This window comes from Dama dama, chromosome 25 (genome assembly GCF_033118175.1).
Source record: "Dama dama isolate Ldn47 chromosome 25, ASM3311817v1, whole genome shotgun sequence".
Taxonomy (NCBI): Eukaryota; Metazoa; Chordata; class Mammalia; order Artiodactyla; family Cervidae; genus Dama; species Dama dama.
In genome coordinates this window covers 58,731,550-58,750,383 of record NC_083705.1, presented here as the reverse complement: position 1 = coordinate 58,750,383, position 18,834 = coordinate 58,731,550, and the positions used below count along the sequence as shown (strand labels likewise).

Genomic DNA, 18,834 nt, shown 5'->3' with positions numbered 1-18,834 from the left:
ATTTTGCAAAGCATCTTGCATTAAAAAATGTTTTTAGCCATTGTTTCATGCTGTATTATGTTTGCCATTTTGGATTTGAAGAATTCCACCAAATCTTTTATTCGGCTCTCCCCCACATGTAATTGTTATTTTAAGGGTCAGAAATCTTGCCATGAATTATTTTTAAGTCAAGTATACTTTCAGAAATTAGGGAAAGGTTGACAGCGTGAGTTAACAGAACAACTGAGACCCCTATGATTCTAATTTAGTTAAAAATGTCATATACCATCTGACTACCATGATCTCTGAATTTGGTGGATCACCCTGTATTTTGAAAATTAGCAACACCTCAGAGACAGAAAGCAACTTTACAGAGATTGATATTTTCTTCTCTTCTTAGTATGGTTACTCTAGAAAGTGGCTGTAGGTTGGCTTGTTTGTTTGTTTGAAGATGTTTTGGAGGGAAATTTACAATGGAAATTCCATGCAGAGTGGTTGGTCTTCCCTCAAGAGACCCCACCAACCCTGTCAATCAAGCTGTTCCAGATATGTGAAGCAGCCTTGTTTGGGAACTCGAGTCAGAGGCCAGGCCACTCCACTGTTGAGTTTAAGTCATCTTTCTGGCCACAAACATAAAATGTGTTGTTATGATTGAATATATTGAGTACAATTTTAGGAACAGCATAATCAATTGGCCAATAGCAAGGATACTAGAAGACAAAAATATCCTGATTAGTAATTTGTTCCTGCTGTTTTTTGGTCATATGACCATCTCAACCTTGTCAGTTACCTCTTTGACTTTTATGCCTCTGGAATCCCTCCATTTGATACACTGATATCAGGGCACTCATCTCAATAGTAAGAGATAAAAAATCAATGGTGACATCTCCCATCCTGTCTGAACTGTTGTGGCTAATACCTGAAAGCTTTTCAAGTGGTCCTTGAAATGTCTGGTATCATTACCTCATATTGAGTTTTCACTGCTTTTTTGAAGAGAGTATCCTCTAAGTCCTTTTGATAGGAATGATGTGGAAGAGAGAAGGCAGAGAGCTTGCACATAATAAACCCATCCTAACATTCCTCTCTCTAAGCTTTTGAACTCTTTCTTCTATTTTATGTTAAGTAAGTTATGACATTTCAACCTCCTTGAATTTAGGTCACTGCTAGTAAGCATTTCAGTCAGCCTACCAATTCACTGAGTGCTACTTCTAGACGTGTAATCAAATCTATTAAATGAGGAATACTTGTTAGGTTCATCCATATCGAGAAATCCAGGCTTCCCATGTGACATTAGTAGTAAAGAACCTTCCTGCCAATTCAGGAGACAAGAGACATGGGTTCAATCCCTGGTCGGGAAGATCCCCTGAAGGAGGGGGGATCCAGTATTCTTGCCTGGGGAATCCCATGAATCCAGGAGCCTGGAAGGATACAGTCTATAGGGTTGCAAAGAATCAGAGAAGACTGAAGCAACTTAGCGTGAATACATGCCTATTGATAAATTCAGCATCATTCACCATTATATTTTGTCACTCTTTGTCTAAATTTCTTATAGCACAATATCTGACATATTTCTTGGCTTTTTGCTGGTATCAGTTAGCAAAATCCTGAAATTATTTTGTGGAGGCTTTTGAACTGTGATGTTGGAGAAGACATTTGAGAGTCCCTTGGACTGCAAGGAGATCAAACCAATCAAGGATTCCCCAGGCAAGACGCTGGAGCAAGTAGCCATTCTCTTCTCCAGGGGATTTTCTCAACCCAGGGATTGAACTTGGGTCTCCTGCATTGTAGGCAGATTCTCTACTGTCTGAGACACAAGATAAACCCCACTGATGGAAAAGACCATGTTAAATTCAAGAGAACAGTGAATTGGTCTTTTAAATCTCATAAAAATTTTATTGTAGTTTTAAGATTAAATTCATATATTGTTCAATATTTAAAAATTAGCCAAAAGAAATGAATAAGAACCTGGATATTAAAGGTAACAATAAATAAATTCATTTTGTCTATACAAACTTTTTTTTTTCCTTCATATGCTACCTAGGTTGGTTACAGCTTTTCTTTCAAGGAGCAAGTGTCTTTGAATTTCATGGCTGCAGTCACTATCTGCAGTGATTTTGGAGGCAAAAAAAATAAAGTCTCTCACTGTTTCCATTGAATGTTGAGCTTTAAGCCAACGTTTTCACTATCCTCTTTCACTTTCAACAAGCAGCTCTTTAGTTCTTCTTCACTTTCTTGCCATAAGTGTGGTGTCATCTGTGTATCTGAGATTATTGCTATTTCTCCTGTCAATCTTGATTCCAGCTTGTGCTTCATCCAGCCCAGCATTTCGCATGATGCATAGAAGTTAAATAAGCAGGGTGACAGTATATAGCCCTGACGTAATCCTTTCCCAATTTGAAGCAGTCTGTTGTTCCATGTCCACTTCTAACTGTTGCTTCTTGACCTGCATACAGATTTCTCAGGATTCAGGTAGGGTGGTCTCATATTCCCATCTCTTGAAGAATTTTCCATTTTGTGGTGATCTACACCATCAAAGGCTTTGGCATAGAATCTAACAACATATTAAAAAAATCATACACCATGACCAAGTGGGCTTTATCCCAGGAATGCAAGGATTCTTTAATATCTGCAAATCAATCAATGTAATACACCACATTAACAAATTGAAAGATAAAAACCACACGATTATCTCAATAGATGCAGAAAAAGCCTTTGACAAAATTCAACATCCATTTATGATTAAAACTCTCCAGAAAGCAGGAATAGAAGGAACATACCTCAACATAACAAAAGCTATATATGACAAACCCACAGCAAGCATTACCCTCAATGGTAAAAAATTGAAAGCATTTCCCCTAAAATCAGGAACAAGACAAGGGTGCCCACTCTCACCACTACTATTCAACATAGTATTGGAAGTTTTGGCCACAGCAATCAGAGCAGAAAAAGAAGTAAAAGGAATCCATTAGGAAAAGAAGAAGTGAAACTCTCGCTGTTTGCAGATGACATGATCCTCTACATAGAAAACCCTAAAGACTCTACCAGAAAATTATTAGAGCTAATCAACGAATATAGTAAAGTTGCAGGATATAAAATTAACACACAGAAATCCCTTGCATTCCTATACACTAACAATGGCATAGTCAATAAAACAGAAGTGTATGTTTTTCTGGAACTCTCTTGCTTTGTGAATGATCCAAGGGATGCTCACAATTTGATCACTCCAAATGTTCAAGCTGGATTTAGAAAAGGCAGAGAAACCTGAGACCAAATTGCCAACATCTGTTGGATCATCAAGAAAGCAAGAGAGCTCCAGAAAAACATCTTCTGTGTTACTTAAGTCATTTAAATTCAGATATGCAGTGTCCTCAAGAGTTCTGACTCTTTACCACCCCATGGATTGCAGTGCTCCAGGCTTTCTTGTCCTTCGCTGTCTCCTGGAGTTTGCCCAAACTCATGTCCATTGAGTCAGTGATGCCATTCAAACATCTTATCCTCTGCAGCCCCATTCTCCTCCTGCCTGCAATCTTTCCCAGCATCAAGGTTTTTGCCAATGAGTCATCACTTTGCATCAGGTGGCCAAAGTACTGGAGCTTCAGCTTCAGCATCAGATGTTTGGGAGTGAATTTGTGACCTAAATTGAAACTGTAATATGGAGAAATAGGCAAAAGCCTAAGATATGCAGATGATACCACTCTAATGGCAGAAAGTGAAGAGTAACAAAAGATCCTCTTGATAAGGGTGAAAGAACACGGTGAAGAAGCTGGCTTAAAACTCAGCATTCAGAAAACTAAGATCATGACATCCAGTCCCTCACTTCATGGCAAAAGACAGGAAAAGAGTGGAGACAGTAACAGATTTTCTTTTATTGGGCTCCAAAATCACTGTGGATGGTGATTGCAGCCATGAAATTAAAAGACACTTGCTTCTTGGAAGAAAAGCTATGACAAACCTAGACAGTGTATTTAAAAGCAGAGACCTCACTTTGCACAAAAAGGTCCATATGGTCAAAGCTATGCTTTTTCCAATAGTCATGTAGGAATGTGAGAGTTGGACCACAAAGAAGTCTGAGTGCTGAAGAATTGATGCTTTCAAATTGTGGTGCTGGGGAGAACTCTTGAGAGTTCCTGGGACTGCAAGGAAATCAAACCAGTCAATCCTAAAGGAAATCAACCCTGAATATTCACTGGAAGGACTGATGCTGAAGCTGAAACTCCAATACTTTGGCCACTTGATGCGAAGAACTGACTCATTGGAAAAGACCCTGATGCTGGGAAAGACTGAAGACAGGAGGAGTAGGGGCGACAGAGGATGAGATGGTTGGATGGCATCACCAACTCGATGGACATGGGTTTGAGCAAGCTCTGACAGTTGGTGATGGACAGGGAAGACTGGTGTGTGGCAGTCCATGGGGTCGCAAATAGTTGGACACGACTGAGCGACTGAACTGAACTGATAAGTTAGCTCCTCCTAGGTCAGGTTTTCTTGTATCCTTTGAGAGCTTGCTTAGTTCTAGAAGACCTCTGATTCTAATTATTGGTCAGGCCTAAATAAGGTCTAAATAAGGGGTGGTAGACTTTGAGGAAAGTGGACATTTTTTGCATGGCAAGTCCATCAGGTGAATTACTGTGGGACCTTCAAGCAAGAGAAAACTAGTCTCCTCAAGCAGAAAAAGACTTTTTATTCATTTATTTATTTTTTTGCTAAGGAAAGAGGCTTAGAGAAACTCAGAGTATGTTTATCAGCCTAATCCAAACCCACTCAGATGACTTTTGACGTTTTCTGATTTTCTTGCAATGCCATGATCTAATAATTTAAAGGCATGAGCTTTTGTGTATGGTTTGTTTGTCTGTAAGCTCTCATGTACTATAACAATTATTCCATCGTATAGCTTTGTGATCAGCACCAAATAGTGAGGACAGTTATGACTTGGCTTCAAGATCTTTGCTTCAGAGGGCCCTTCATCACAAGTAAACATATTTGGTTATTTAGTTAATTTGTAAGTCACAGAATACTAGAGATTTCTAGTGTCCTGTTCACCTCTAGCAAATGGTTCACTATTATGCCATGGCCAAGGACATAATCAAATCCGTATCCTGGACTCAACATTAGTATCCTACACCATTTCTATTTTTCAACTCTTCTGGTATCAACTTCTTCAGACAGCATTGAGAAAGGAGAATAGAAACCATAACAGAAAGTTAACACATACATTGGAAGACTGAAAACACAAGAAGACACAACAGTGAGGTAAGAAAGAGATAGTAAGTGCTGAAAGCAGCTACCACCCTTAAGGCTGGGGGAACAAAGGAGAATTTCTTGGTTCTTTTTCTATGCTCTTTCAGATTCAAGTAAATGCTTTTTAAAAGTGACAGGAACAAACCTTTAATTTACACTCTGTCTTGAAGTATTTCTCCCACCTTTTTTTTTTTTAACAAAGAACTTTGAAATATTTTGTTTTGTAAGAACAGCTTATCACAGCTTAATACTTATTCAAGATATAAGAAACCTAAAACATGGAGGCGGGGACCCCCGGGGTGAGGGGAAGGCATCTGCCTGCCTGTGCCTAGTCCTCCATTGAGGGGGGCAATGAAGTCAGTTCTGTGAGAACTGGAATCAGCAGGATGTGGGTGGTGCTGAGGTGAAGAGCAGTGTGAGGTGCTTCTGTCAAGAAGAGCAAAAAAACAAAAAAAAAAAACAGGAAAAGAAGGGGCTAAGAGGCTTTCTTTCATTTTCCTGCCTTCCAACTCCCTCTAGTACTTCTTTAGGGAACAAGATAGAAAGCAATCTAGAAAACGAAAAATGTTGTTTCAACAGCCACCATCCATGTTAGACGGTAAGTAGGGTCACATCTGCAGTTAAAAAATACAATAATTTCATTACTGACATGATTTTACTCATAATCTCCCTGAGATATGATATTAATAAAAAATAAACATTAATAAAAAAATAAAACATATTTTTTATTCATCTCTCTAGCCACACGAATAGTTAAGAATAAATTCTCATGCCTATTAGCTTCCCAGCAATGTTTCTTGAATGACTGAATGAATGCTAGTAAGAGAGGCATTTTAAATTCCCTTTTCAAGCATTGTGGATTCAGAAGCATTTAATGCACATCAACCCTGCTGTTGTTTTTATGCCTGTGATTATGTCAATCACTTTTTTAAGTTTTTTACCCATATGATATTACTGAACCCTTGGATTATCTCTACAAGGTAAATACCATCATCTTCCTTTTTATAAAGTAGGTGAAACTCAGGCTTACGAATATTCAAAACAAAAGCCAAAACAAACAAACAAACATCTCTTCTCTAAATTTGGAGCATGAGAGAAGCCATATAACATAGTGGTTTAAAAATATATTCCAGAGATAGAAAGACCTGAATTTAAAATTCAGGCTCTCTGTTTCTCTTTTTTCTTCTATCAAACGAATTTCAAAATTGGGCTTCAGAAATTTATTCTAAAAAACCTCCAGCCTTCTTTCTTGGCAAAAATGTTGTTGCTTTGAGTCAAAGTGTTCTGTCCTTAGTAGAAACAGTTTATCAAGGAGTATTCTTGGCAAAGAATTGGTCAGTTCTCTAGTTCCAAGCCAAGAAGTTAAAGTCATATTGATTTATGACCGAAGCACTCAATAACTAGATGGCAAAAGGACACCCTGAGTATTTCTACCAGCCAGCAAGTAAACTTTATGAAAAAGAACATTAAAAGCACATATAAATTATTAAATGAATGTCCAAAAGGGGTATTTCAGAATAAGTTAATTTACAAGAAGAAAATATGCCAAGACACATATCTATACACAGAAGAGAAGATGCTGACAGAAAGCAATGGCACTGTAAGTACTTTTTCCTATCTGTTCTTTTGCAGGACCTTTAAACATCTTCAGAGACCAGTGGTTTCATTTATGCTTCAGACAGACCTTGGTCTGGGTGTTGTTTCAAGAGACCTTCCAAAATTTAATTAGCATGTTAGTAAAACAGTTCAGTTGCTTGGCTCTTCTTTCAATACATTTTAAATTCAAATCAATGCCCCAAAAGGGAACATAAACAAATCTCCAGCTTGTATTCTGCCTTAAAGTGCTTTCTTTTACCAAATACCTTAAATTTTGTTTTCTGAGGGATATCTAATAATACACACTGTATAGTGACCCTATATTTTCTCCATAGCATTTTCTATCTGTTAGAGACATATACATATAGCTGAGCTAATGTATCTAACAGATAGAAAATGCTATGGATAAATATAGGGGCATTATACAGTGTGTACCTTACCCTCATGTAGGACTTCCCCAATGGCTCAGTGGGTAAAGAATCTGCCTGCAACACAGGAGACATGGGTTCAATCCCTGGGTCAGGAAGATCCCCTGGAGAAGGAAATGGCAACCCACCCCAGTATTCTGGCCTGGAAAATCCCATGGACAGAGAAGTCTGATGGGCTTCAGTCCATGGAGTCGCAAAGAGTCGGATACATTGAGCAACTAACACATACATACTTTCATGTAAGAGCTTCCCTGGTAGCTCAGATGGTAAACAATCTGGCTGCAATGTAGGAGACCCCGGTTCAATCCCTGGGCCGGGTAGATCCCCTAGAGAAGGAAATGGCAACCCACTCCAGTACTCTTGCCTAAAGAATTCCATGGATACACCATGGGGTTGCAAAGAATCAGACACAAATAAGCAACTAGCACTTTCACCTACCCTCATGTAAGGATTAGTGCACGAGAACTTTCCACCAAATGGAATGCCCCTCTTTTGTTAAAATCAAAAGAAAAGAGGGGAAAAGGCAAGGATATTGGAGACATGATAACATTTAAAAATTTATTTACAAAGTTTATTTATAAGAATTAACATTTTGGTTTTTGTTGTGATGTTCAGTTGCCAAGTCATGTCTGACTCTTTGCAACCCCATGGACTACAGCATGCCAGGCCTCCCTGTCCACCACCATTTCCTGGAGTTTGCCCAAGTTCAAGTCCATTGAACTGGTGATGTATTCCGTCAACTAACAGGCATTAATCAGTACTATGAACACTGCACTTTAAAGAATGAAAAAAAAATTACAAAGGATTATCTTTCTCTCAGTCATATAGTTTACACAGAATGATATAATAAAGATACAATCAATGTAATGATTATTAAAGCGAGGTTTTATGTGATAAATAGTAGAGGCATTCTCAACAACAATTTGTAGAAATATTGGTAATGTTTGAATTGGTAAAGAATGAGAGGAAGACCAAATCAGTAACACTATCATAAGCAAAAATTGAAAGTTGTGAGAAAGTACTTTGGGGAAAGGGAAAAGGTAGCTTAGCTTGAGTTCAGAGTGATCACCAGTGACGTCAGAGACTGGTCAAGGCTGGATTATGAAAAAACGTCAATCTGCCTGAGGATTTTGCTTTTTAACTTATAAGTAATATAAAAGAAAATTTCAACCCATAAAATCATGGCTAGAAACTACAATAAGGAAAGGCAAAGAAAGAAGAGGATTGACAAAATGAAATCAGAGTGGATGCCATTATAGTTGTTATGTTTTTGATGTATAACAAAGACTAACTGATGGTGGCTAATTTTAGGGCTTCTGTGGTGGCTCAGTGGTAAAGATCCGTCTGTCAGTGCAGAAGACACAGGTTTGGTTCCTGGGTGAGGAAGATCTCCTGGAGAAGGAAATTGAAACCCACTCCAGTATTTTTGCCTGAAAAATCCCATGGACAGAGGAGTCTGGTGGGCTACAGTCCATAGTGTTGGAAGAGTCATACACAACTTAGTGATTTAAAAAAAAAATGTGTTTTATGAGTCTTTATGTCACTTAATTAAATAACAGTGCTTGAAAAATATAAAATTATGGTTATATCTGATTACTGACAAGAATTACTTAATTGTTCTTATTTATACATTCATTGGGCTTCCCTGGTGGCTTAGCTGGCAAAGAATCTGCCTGCAATGCAGGAGACCTGGGTTCAATCCCTGGGCTTGGGGAGATTCCTGGAAAAGGGAAAGGCTACCCACTCCTGTATTCTGTCCTGGAAAATTCCATGGACTACACAGAGTCCATGGTGTCACAAAGAATCAGACATAACAGAGCGACTTTCACTTTCATACATTCACTACACCAGAGCCTAAAATTGTGACTAGCAAACGTGAGTTACAAATAATGGATGGTCCCCTCTCTGTCAAATACATACCCTGTCCAATTGATTATGGACTTTGGATTATGCTTTATGCAGATTCATAATGTCCCTTGGACTTATTCTCAACATGGCACAAACAACTATCACCAACCCAAAATATATGTCAAAAACAGCAATGAGAAATACTATATACAGATGAGAATGACTAAAATACAAACCACTGACAACAAATTCTGGGAAGGATGTGGAGCAACAGGGACTTTACTGATTGAGAATGCAAATGAATTGAAAAGCTATATTCACACAAACAACCTGCATCCGATGTTTAAAGCAAGCTTATTTAGAAACACCAAAACTTGGAAGCAACCACGATGTCTCTCAGTAGATAGATGGGTAAACAAACTATGATTAACCTATACAATGGAATATTATTCAGCAATAAAATGAAATGAGACCAAGCTTTCAAAAGACATAAAAGAACTTAATGCATGTCACTAAGTGAAATAAGGCAATCTGAAAAGAGCCCATATTGTATGAGTTCAATCATAGGACATTATTGTAAAGACAAAATTATGCAGACAGTAAAAAGATCAGAGGTTCAGAGGGAGGAAGAGAGAGAGGCATAAATAAATAGGTGAAACACTGGAATTATAGGGCAGTGGAATTTTTGTTCAGGTATAGGTCATTTGTACATAAAACTATGCACTTTTCATAATGCATAGAATGTACAATACAAGTACTGAACGCTAATGTAAGCTATGTGGTGGTGATTTAGTCACTAAGTCATTTCCAGCTCTTGTGACCTCATGAACTGTAGCCTTACAGACTCCTCTGTTCATGAGATTTCCCAGGCAAGAATACTGGAGAGGGTTGCCATTTTCTTCTCCAGGGGATCTTTCCAACTCAGGGATTGAACCCATGTCTTCTGCTTTACAGGTGGATTCTTTACCACTGAGTCACGAGAGAACGTAATCTATAGATTTTACATAATAATATTTTATTAGTAATGGCTCATTCATCACTACAAATGCATCTTGAAAATGCCAAATAGTAATAACAGGAGAAACTAGCATGGTTAGGGGAGGAAGCTAGCAGCATAGAGAGGAGATGAAAGTAGATATGAGAAGTGTATGTCACTTTCTCTCATTTTTCAGTAAACCTAAACCTAATCTAAAAATTTAACTATGCATTAAAAAAACGGTTATATTGCAGATGTTTGGAACCCATTTGACATGTCTGCTCTAAAATGGGATATTTTTCCATTTTCTTTTTTCTAGCAATCATAGGTTAGATTTGACACTTGACTTGAGTGGTATTTGTATATCTTTTAGACAAGTAGTAATGCTCACTCTTATTTTTACCTACATCTGATCCATTCTATGATAAATAGAATGCATAATAATAACTAGTTTCTTTGATTCTCAGTAGCCCTGTGGCAAAATCCTCATATATAATTTAGAGTAACTGGAATTTGATAAACAACAAGATTTAAGGATTCAGTTACATGACTCAAGACACAGTACTAATGGACATGAAACAATCCCCATTAGAAAAGACATCAGTTCAGTTCAGTCACTCAGTTGGGTCTGACTCTTTGTGACCTCATGGACTGCAGCATGCCAGGCGTCCCTGTCTATCGCCAACTCCCAGAGTTAACCCAAACTCATGTCCATTGTGTCAGTGATGCCACCCAACCATCTCATCCTCTGTCGTCCCCTTTTTCTCCTGCCTTCGTTCTTTCCCAGCATCAGGGATATTTTCAAATGAGTCAGCTCTTCGCATCAGGTGGCCAAAGTATTGGAGTTTCAGCTTCAACATCAGTCCTTCCAATGAACACCCAGGACTGATCTCCTTTAGGATGGACTGGTTCAATCTCCTTGCAGTCCAAGGGACTCTCAAGAGTCTTCTCCAACACCACAGTTCAAAAGCATCAATTCTTCTATGCTCAGCTTTCTTTATAGTCCAACTCTCACATCCATACATGACCACTGGTAAAACCATAGCCTTGACTAGACTGACTTCTGTTGGCAAAGTAATGTCTCTGCTTTTCAAAATGCTGTCTAGGTTGGTCATAACTTTCCTTCCAAGGAGTAAGCTTCTTTTAATTTTATGACTGCAATCACCATCTGCAGTGATTTTGGAGCCCAAAAAAATAAAGTCTGCCACTGTTTCCACTGTTTGCCCACCTATCTGCCATGAAGTGATGGGATTGGATGCCATGATCTTAATTTTCTGAATGTTGAGCTTTAAGTCAACTTTTTCACTCTCCTCTTTCACTTTCATCTAGAGGCTCTTTAGTTCTTTTTCACTTTCTGCCATAAGTGTTGTGTCATTTGCATATCTGAGGTTATTGATATTTTCTTCCAGCAATCTTGATTCCAGCTTGTGTATGGATCAACCTAAGGTCAAACCTAAGCAAATTCTAATGTTACATATTTAGAGGTAATCATATTGGCCAGGTAAGTGTGTGTGCATTGGCTGGGATTTAAGTACAGTGAAGACAAGTTATTAAAGAGGAAAATGGAAGCTATAGAACACAAATCAAGTCACCTATTAAAGGTGATTATATTTTTATCCTATTCAAACTGTATAAAAACTACACTCATATACCCACATATATATTCTCAACCAATCATGCTCACACATAGTTTCACAAAAACATATAAGCTCAGGAGTGATTTTAAAAGTGGAATTCAATTAATTGGTAGTAGCAACAATAGCAATAACTATAAGTAGATGTATACTTTCTAAGTACTTACATTCTATATCTCAATCTATAAGACTAAATTCAATAGGAATGAGTTACCTTGTTTCCTGAGAAAGTCTGATATTAGGCTACGATATTAGTAGTTATCCATACCAGGCACTGATTTCTCTACTTCTCACACCTTTATAGAGATCTATCCTCATATCATATGAGGTATAGAAAGTTGCAGTTCAGTGGTATTTTTACCATTAAACATTAATATTTAACATGTAATATTATATATGTGTGTGTGTGTGTGTATCTTAGTTCTGGGTAAAAGTTTATTATATAAAAAAGAACCACATACTGAACTTTCACGTCTTTGTCTTGGATTTTATTCAGCCCTTTCCCCATCCCCAGTGATGCTCTATCCCCACTACTACCGCATGCTCAGTCACTCAGTTGTGTCTGACTCTTTGTGGGCTTATGGAATGTAACTCACCAGGCTCCTCTGTCCATGGAATTTTCCAGGCAAGAAAACTGGAGTGGGTAGCCATTTCCTACTCCAGGGGATCTTCCTCACCTAGGGATCAAACCCTTGTCTCTTGTGTCTCCTGCATTGGCAGATGGATTCTTTATCACTAGGACGACCTGGGATGCCCTGTTTTTGTTCAGTCACTAATAACGATGCTTGCGACCCCATGGATTACAGCATGCCAGGATTCTCTGTCCTTCACTACCTCCCGGAGTTTGCTCAAATTCGTGTGCATTGAGTGGGTGATGCCATCCAACCATCGCATCCTCTGCTGCTCCCTTCCTCTCCTGCCTTCAATCTTTCCCAACATCAGGGTCTTTTCCTATGATGTCCTACTTTAACATAAAAGACAGCCTCTTTTTAGAAGAAGCAAATTAAATTTCTTAAAACATTTTTCATTATTGATTACATAGACCTATAGCATTAAGATTCCCACTTAAATTTTATTACTCAATAATTCACATTAACAAAATATAATTTTGTGAGAAAAACTACATTAGACCATATACCAGCCTATTTCAGATATACTTGGGATGATTACCACATAGCTATATATATTATACTAGTTGTATTCAAAATCCACTCCTTTTAAGGTATGCAAATTTTCTGATAAAGAATAAAATCTTTACACATTTACTTTCAAAATACCAGTAAATGAAATACTGTACCATGCCTATCTTCCCATTTTATTTAAGCAACTACTCTTCTATCCTGATAAGTCAATGAAGCTTTCAATAAAGAATTGGGATTCCATGATTCATTGTCCAGAATCCCTTCCCTCCTCACATTTTCTGACATAAACATCTCAGAAAGTAGATGTCACCTTTTCTCATTTCCTGGAGTTGTCATCATGTGATGAAAAGTCTAGACCTACCAAACAGATTTTTTTTGCACAGAGACATCATCACGTGTTGACTGATTCCCAAATAAAATAGCAGTCAAGGTACATCTTTAGCTGCTCTGGAAATGTGAGGACTGTGTTTCCATTGATTAAGAAAGGCGGAAGTGTAACTCAATGTGTATGGCTTCCACAAGGCTTCCCTGGTGACTCAGCTGGTAAAGAATCTGTTTGGAATACAGGAGACCCAGGTTCAATCCCTGGCTGGGGAAGATCCCCTGGAGAAGGAAATGGCAACCCACTCCAGTATTCTTGCCTGGAGAATTCCATGGACAGAGTAGTTTGGTGAGCTATATAGTCCATGGGGTGGCAAATAGTCAGATGTGACTTAGTGACTAAACCGTGGCTTCCATAAGTGATGCAGGAAATACCTTTATCCCCACAATAAGCCCTTGCATCACCCTCTGTGTACATGTATGAAAGTTTCATCCAGAATGATGACGAATTTGGGGAGGCTGCACTAGTGGAAAAGAATCCACCTGCCAATGCAGGGACGCAGGTTCGATCTCTGGGTCAGGAAGATCCCCGGAGTAGGAAATGGCACTCCACTCCAGTACTTTTGTCTTGAAAATTCCATGGGCAGTGGAGCCTGCAAGGCTACAGTCCATGGGGCTGCAAAGAGTTAGATATTAGTTTTATAGCGACTGAGCACAAAAACAGATTTAAAAATATAGTTCCTGAATGTGTATAGATAGTGAAACCATTCTATTATTTTCAACTCTTCTATGTCTGCTTTTGTAGAAAACAAGTAATATTCTCTTAGCTCCCTGCTGTTCGCTTCTGGAAGCAAATTGCATGTGAGCCCAGAATCACTCATTCTGTCTACGTGGTTCACAGTTATTTGCAGACAATTGTAAAAGAAATGTCCTCCCTTTAGTTTTTGTCCTTATGTGAACATTTATGATGCTAGTTGCATAATATGTAATCTTTATATTTTCTTAAAATCAGTCATTTTAATAGTTGAAGCCTCAGTTATTTTCAAAAATTAAAACTTTTATAAAGGTTGGATGCATGAGACAAGTGCTCGGGCCTGGTGCACTGGGAAGACCCAGAGGGATCGGGTAGAGAGGGAGGTGGGAGGGGGGATCAGGATGGGGAATACGTGTATATCCATGGCTTATTCATGTAAATGTATGGCAAAAACCACTGCAATATTGTAAAGTAATTAGCCTCCAACTAATAAAAATAAATGGAAAAAAATGAATATTTGAAAGAGAAAACTTAAAAGTATAAGATACATTCACTTTCTTGTGAAAACAAAGAATTTTTGTTGACCTGAAAAGTTTTCTTTTTGTGGAGAATAGGAGAAACCTACTACAAGCAGCACTCAGCACTTTTAAAAACAAGGAAATACTTTAAGAAAGCAGTAAAACCTCTCACAGTGGTTTGTTGAGTATAACACAGGAAGAAAGAGCCCCCTAATGGTGCAGATATCTATAAAAAACAGAATAGGTGGTGCTTGCTCAGTTCTTCTTGGTTCACTAAGCCTGAAAGACATCTGATATTATGGAAATGAATGGAAAGCTGAATAAAATGTCAGATGGAGCCCTCCAAAGATGGTATAGAAAAGTGAAAATTCCTGAGCTGAATTGACTAAATTGCTGAATTTCAGACCTAGACTGGTTTATACACATGCCTGCTAGGATACATTTCTTCATGCCTGCTGAGAGGCACTGCTCTGACATGCAGGAGCCATATTAATTACATAGTTGGGAAGTGTGAAATATTATTTTTTAAAATAATGTTTTTTTTTCCCAATCAAGATACAATTTTCTTTTAAGAAAATGGGGAATCAAATCCCTCACAGGGGTAAGCACAGAATTTGTAAAATAACAAAAAAATTTTAAAAAAAGATAGAATCAAAGTAATACTGTAAGCCAAGAAGGATGCCTAAACATCAATTTAAAGAAAGTATTTTAAAAGTTTTTTTTTAAAGGAGAAGTAAGCCTAATCATGTGACAAATTAAGGATGAAGATTTATAGTTGTACATACTAAAGAATTAATTAAATTTTCTCATATAATCATACAACACAATTGAAAATTTTTTACTGTGTTTTCCCCAATAGAACCCATAAATAAATGCTATAAGGAAAATATACTGCATAAGTACCTGACACTAATACTGTTGCAACAAAATTATGGAATTTTAAATAATTTTGTGTATTAAATATAGAAACTACAAGACCTACAAGACTAATTCACTAAATCTTAAGTATATCCTTTGTTGAAACATGTTATATTATTTGCAAAAACAATAAAATGAAAGGATTAAAACACTATTTTGTATTTGGACAAAAAGTTAGCATAATTAAACAAAATTATAACTGATTTAACATAAATGCTATATGTGGATTTGATACAATAGTGCTCATATATACATAGCTTCTCAAATATGATACCCAAAAAGATTTTTTTTTAATGACTCAATTCAAAGTTAAAAAATTCAGTATTCTCCAACACATATTTCTATTCCTTTAGTCAAAATGCACTTTAAAAAGTCTGCATTAATGATACAATCATGCCCTTTTGACATGGCTATTATAAATAGAAATATCTAGGTAGTTATAATATTTACTTTAAAAACATGAAAATATTATTTCACATTTGGAAAACACAATAGATATCATAAAAAGTTGCGCTTTTCAAGTATGTAGTTATGTTCAAACACAAGGAAGGGTGAAACATACACAAATACTGCCATTCAGAGAATGGAACATGAAGAAGTTCAGCTACATTATCTGCCGAGATTGTGGCCATCACCTTCTCCTGTGAAACACTGCATAACGTATTTAAAAGTTTTGTGGACTTACCACAGATGCAAGCTTGGTTTTGATTAGAGGAGTGACTCAGGAAACTTTACTCGAAACTGACAATCTAAACAGCTCTTGGGATACAATCTCTCACTTCATTGATCCCAGACTAAATAAATTGCCATCAAAAAGTCTCACAAACCATTTTAGTTCTAGCAAGGATGAAATAAATCCTTTATGTCTGATGTCACAATGCTGCCTCGTTAGCAGTTGACATTTGTGACCTATAAACCTAAGGTTAACCAACCATATCAGTACTGCATTGCCGCAACCCACTATTCCTATTCCATCCCATCACTTTCAGCAGAAACATGTAAAAAATCCCTGTTCGCAGAAGAGAATTTAATATGTGCAAAGTTCCCATATATTCACAGACACTTTACCAGCGCTTACCTTCACTGACACTGAAATTAACTGAGGGAACTGTAGCTCTAGCACTAGCTGAACATCTCCAGACTTATATTTCCCTGCCTGAGCTCAGTACTTTCTTAAGACCAAATTCTAGCTGTCAATAAGCTAGCTATAATAAGATGGTAGTCTAATACCAAATCATTTAAGACGCGTCATATTTATGTTGAAGAATTAAGACTGCAATCAAAAGACAGATTTAGGGGAAAAAAATCACCACTGACAATCACTGACAAGCTCACAGCAGCTTCTATGCATGAAATACAACAGAAGACATTTAATGCAGCAATGGTCCTGTCCTGCTTGGCTATTATTTTTTCAAAGTTGCTTATAAGAGCCTTATATGTGAACATATTTCAGGGCTGTCACCAAAAATGCTCTTTTTTAGTGTGAACTTTGCTTATTTCTCTTCTTCACACAGATTATCTACTCATAAACTTATAATCTAGTAGTTTAATAAAACAGAAAAATAAACTTACATTTCCCTGGAGATAAAATAGCAAATATGTTCACATAAATATGCATTAACATATTCCTAAATCCACATGCCGGTGTACTCTATTAACTTTAAATACATCACCGGAAACTCAATTTTTAAAGCACGCAAAGCTCTGCTGTATTTTACTGTGGGTGACTCAAAAAGAAATCCAGAGAGAAAAATTTCATTTTCTTACCAGGAGCCGCACACGGTTTCTATTCAATTCGGGAACAAAGTGGGGCTGGAAAGGGAACTTGATTGTGGTTTTCTTTTCAAAATCCTCCTTAATGATGCAGGAGTGGATGAACTATTCCAAGGTGAAGTCTGTTATTTCTTGCAGGGGCTCGGAGCTGACATCCTCTTGTGAAAGAAAAGGCGCCTCAGTAAGTTGTTGACTGAGGGAGGGCGCTGGGCACCGCAGCCACACAAGGATGTGATGGAACGCGCCTGCCTCCTCCCACCCCGCACCCTGCGTCCCCTGCTCTCCTTTTCACCCTGAGGCTCACTTAGCTCCGAGTCTCCGCTCTCGCTGCTGCCGTATAATCAATCTAGCCTGTCTGAAGCTAATAGTCCTCTATTTAACCAGCCAATCAATAGGAAGGATTCCGCTGCTAGTCCCAAGAGTCTGTTTGCAAGTGTGGTACAAACAGGAAGAGTTTTGCCAGCAGTTTAGCCAAATATTTTTTCATTATTTCATCTCCCGTTAGACATAGGGCTAGAGAGAGCAGAGGCTCAGAGCAAGCTTCCTATGATTGCAGATTTCTGCATTTAAAAAATGTACCTCTTCTTTTTCATGATACTAATTTGTAATTACACACCTGCTATCCATCATCATTTAGGAATTAACAACAGTTGCATATGTGATTAAAAAAAGCTTTCTCAAAAAAAAAAAAAAAAAAACTTTCTCATTCAAATATATGAGAAAAATACAGGAACAAAATTACACACATGGACAGTTTTTGTTTTTGTTTTCCCCTGAAAACAACAGTGCCTTCAGGAACCTATATGGCTTGGATCAATTAAAGAATACCTCGTTATACTGATGGCTGTTAAAAGTTATTCATTTAATTCTAGGAAAATAGTGAACTGTAGTTTTTTTCTCAAAAGGAAAGAGAAGCAGTGTTCATAGATTTTATTGAACTAGAGCCTGAGTCAGACCTCAGCGTGTAAAATGTTTTTCAATTTTATAGCATAAATCTAGGAAAGCATCCCTCCGAATGTATCAAACAGAACATTTCACACCTGATTCATTCCTTCAAGGTTAAGAAGATTTTCTTCTTAAAGTGACACATTCACTGCTCATCTCCTGTAACTGACCGTAATAAAGAAGCACAAAGTGAGCCACTGAAGACCAGACTGGCCTTTTATTCCCCAGATACTTCCAAGGGGAATAAAAACCATAAAAATAAAAGAACATTTGGGGTCAATTTGGTCTTGGTTTGTAAACTGGCCCCTCACACAGAAGACAAGGAGGGACCTAGGAAAGAGGCAGCCACTTGGGTTGGGTGGGGGGGCAGGTGTAATAAACAGGAGACTCACCTGCCAGGCTTGCGTTGGTGGCCACAGGATTCCTGGATCTCTGCATCTGCCTGCCAGATGATTAAGAATTTATATAGAGGCCTGAAGTGGGTTCATGTACACCTTCCACCTGATCTCAGCAAGGCATTTCTCTCTCAAGGTTGTGTCCTTGAATGTGGCTCCCACTGTGGGAATGGCAGGCAGAATGTACATTTCCAGGATGGGGAGGAGTGATGAACCTCTGTTTTTCTGGGGTCCAGTTCTCTGGTTCAGCCTGCAGTCATGTCCTCTCGATGACCTCCTCCAACACTTAGCCAAACCCTAGAAATGCAGACTCTTTTCATGTCTAATTAGGAAGTGGTTGCTTATCTCAGTTTCACACTGCTTGATCAA

At 37.9% G+C, this 18,834-nt stretch overlaps 1 protein-coding gene and 1 non-coding gene across 5 annotated transcripts in view; one reads left to right on the top strand and one right to left on the bottom strand.

Moving 5' to 3' along the window:
• The window catches only part of CDH18 (cadherin 18), a 1,208,767-nt gene extending 1,191,420 nt beyond the window's left edge, over positions 1–17,347 (bottom strand). For 2 of the 4 annotated variants that reach the window (XM_061129307.1, XM_061129308.1), the window contains exon 1: positions 17,120–17,347. The gene's annotated coding sequence lies outside the window, so the exon portion shown is untranslated. The remainder of the gene's footprint in view (positions 1–17,119) is intronic. The other 2 variants (XM_061129303.1, XM_061129305.1) reach the window with 1 other exon arrangement.
• Positions 13,367–13,438, top strand: TRNAS-GGA (transfer RNA serine (anticodon GGA)). Its single transcript has one exon. It is a non-coding gene; the product is annotated as a tRNA-Ser (tRNA).
• Positions 17,348–18,834: the final 1,487 nt, after the last annotated feature.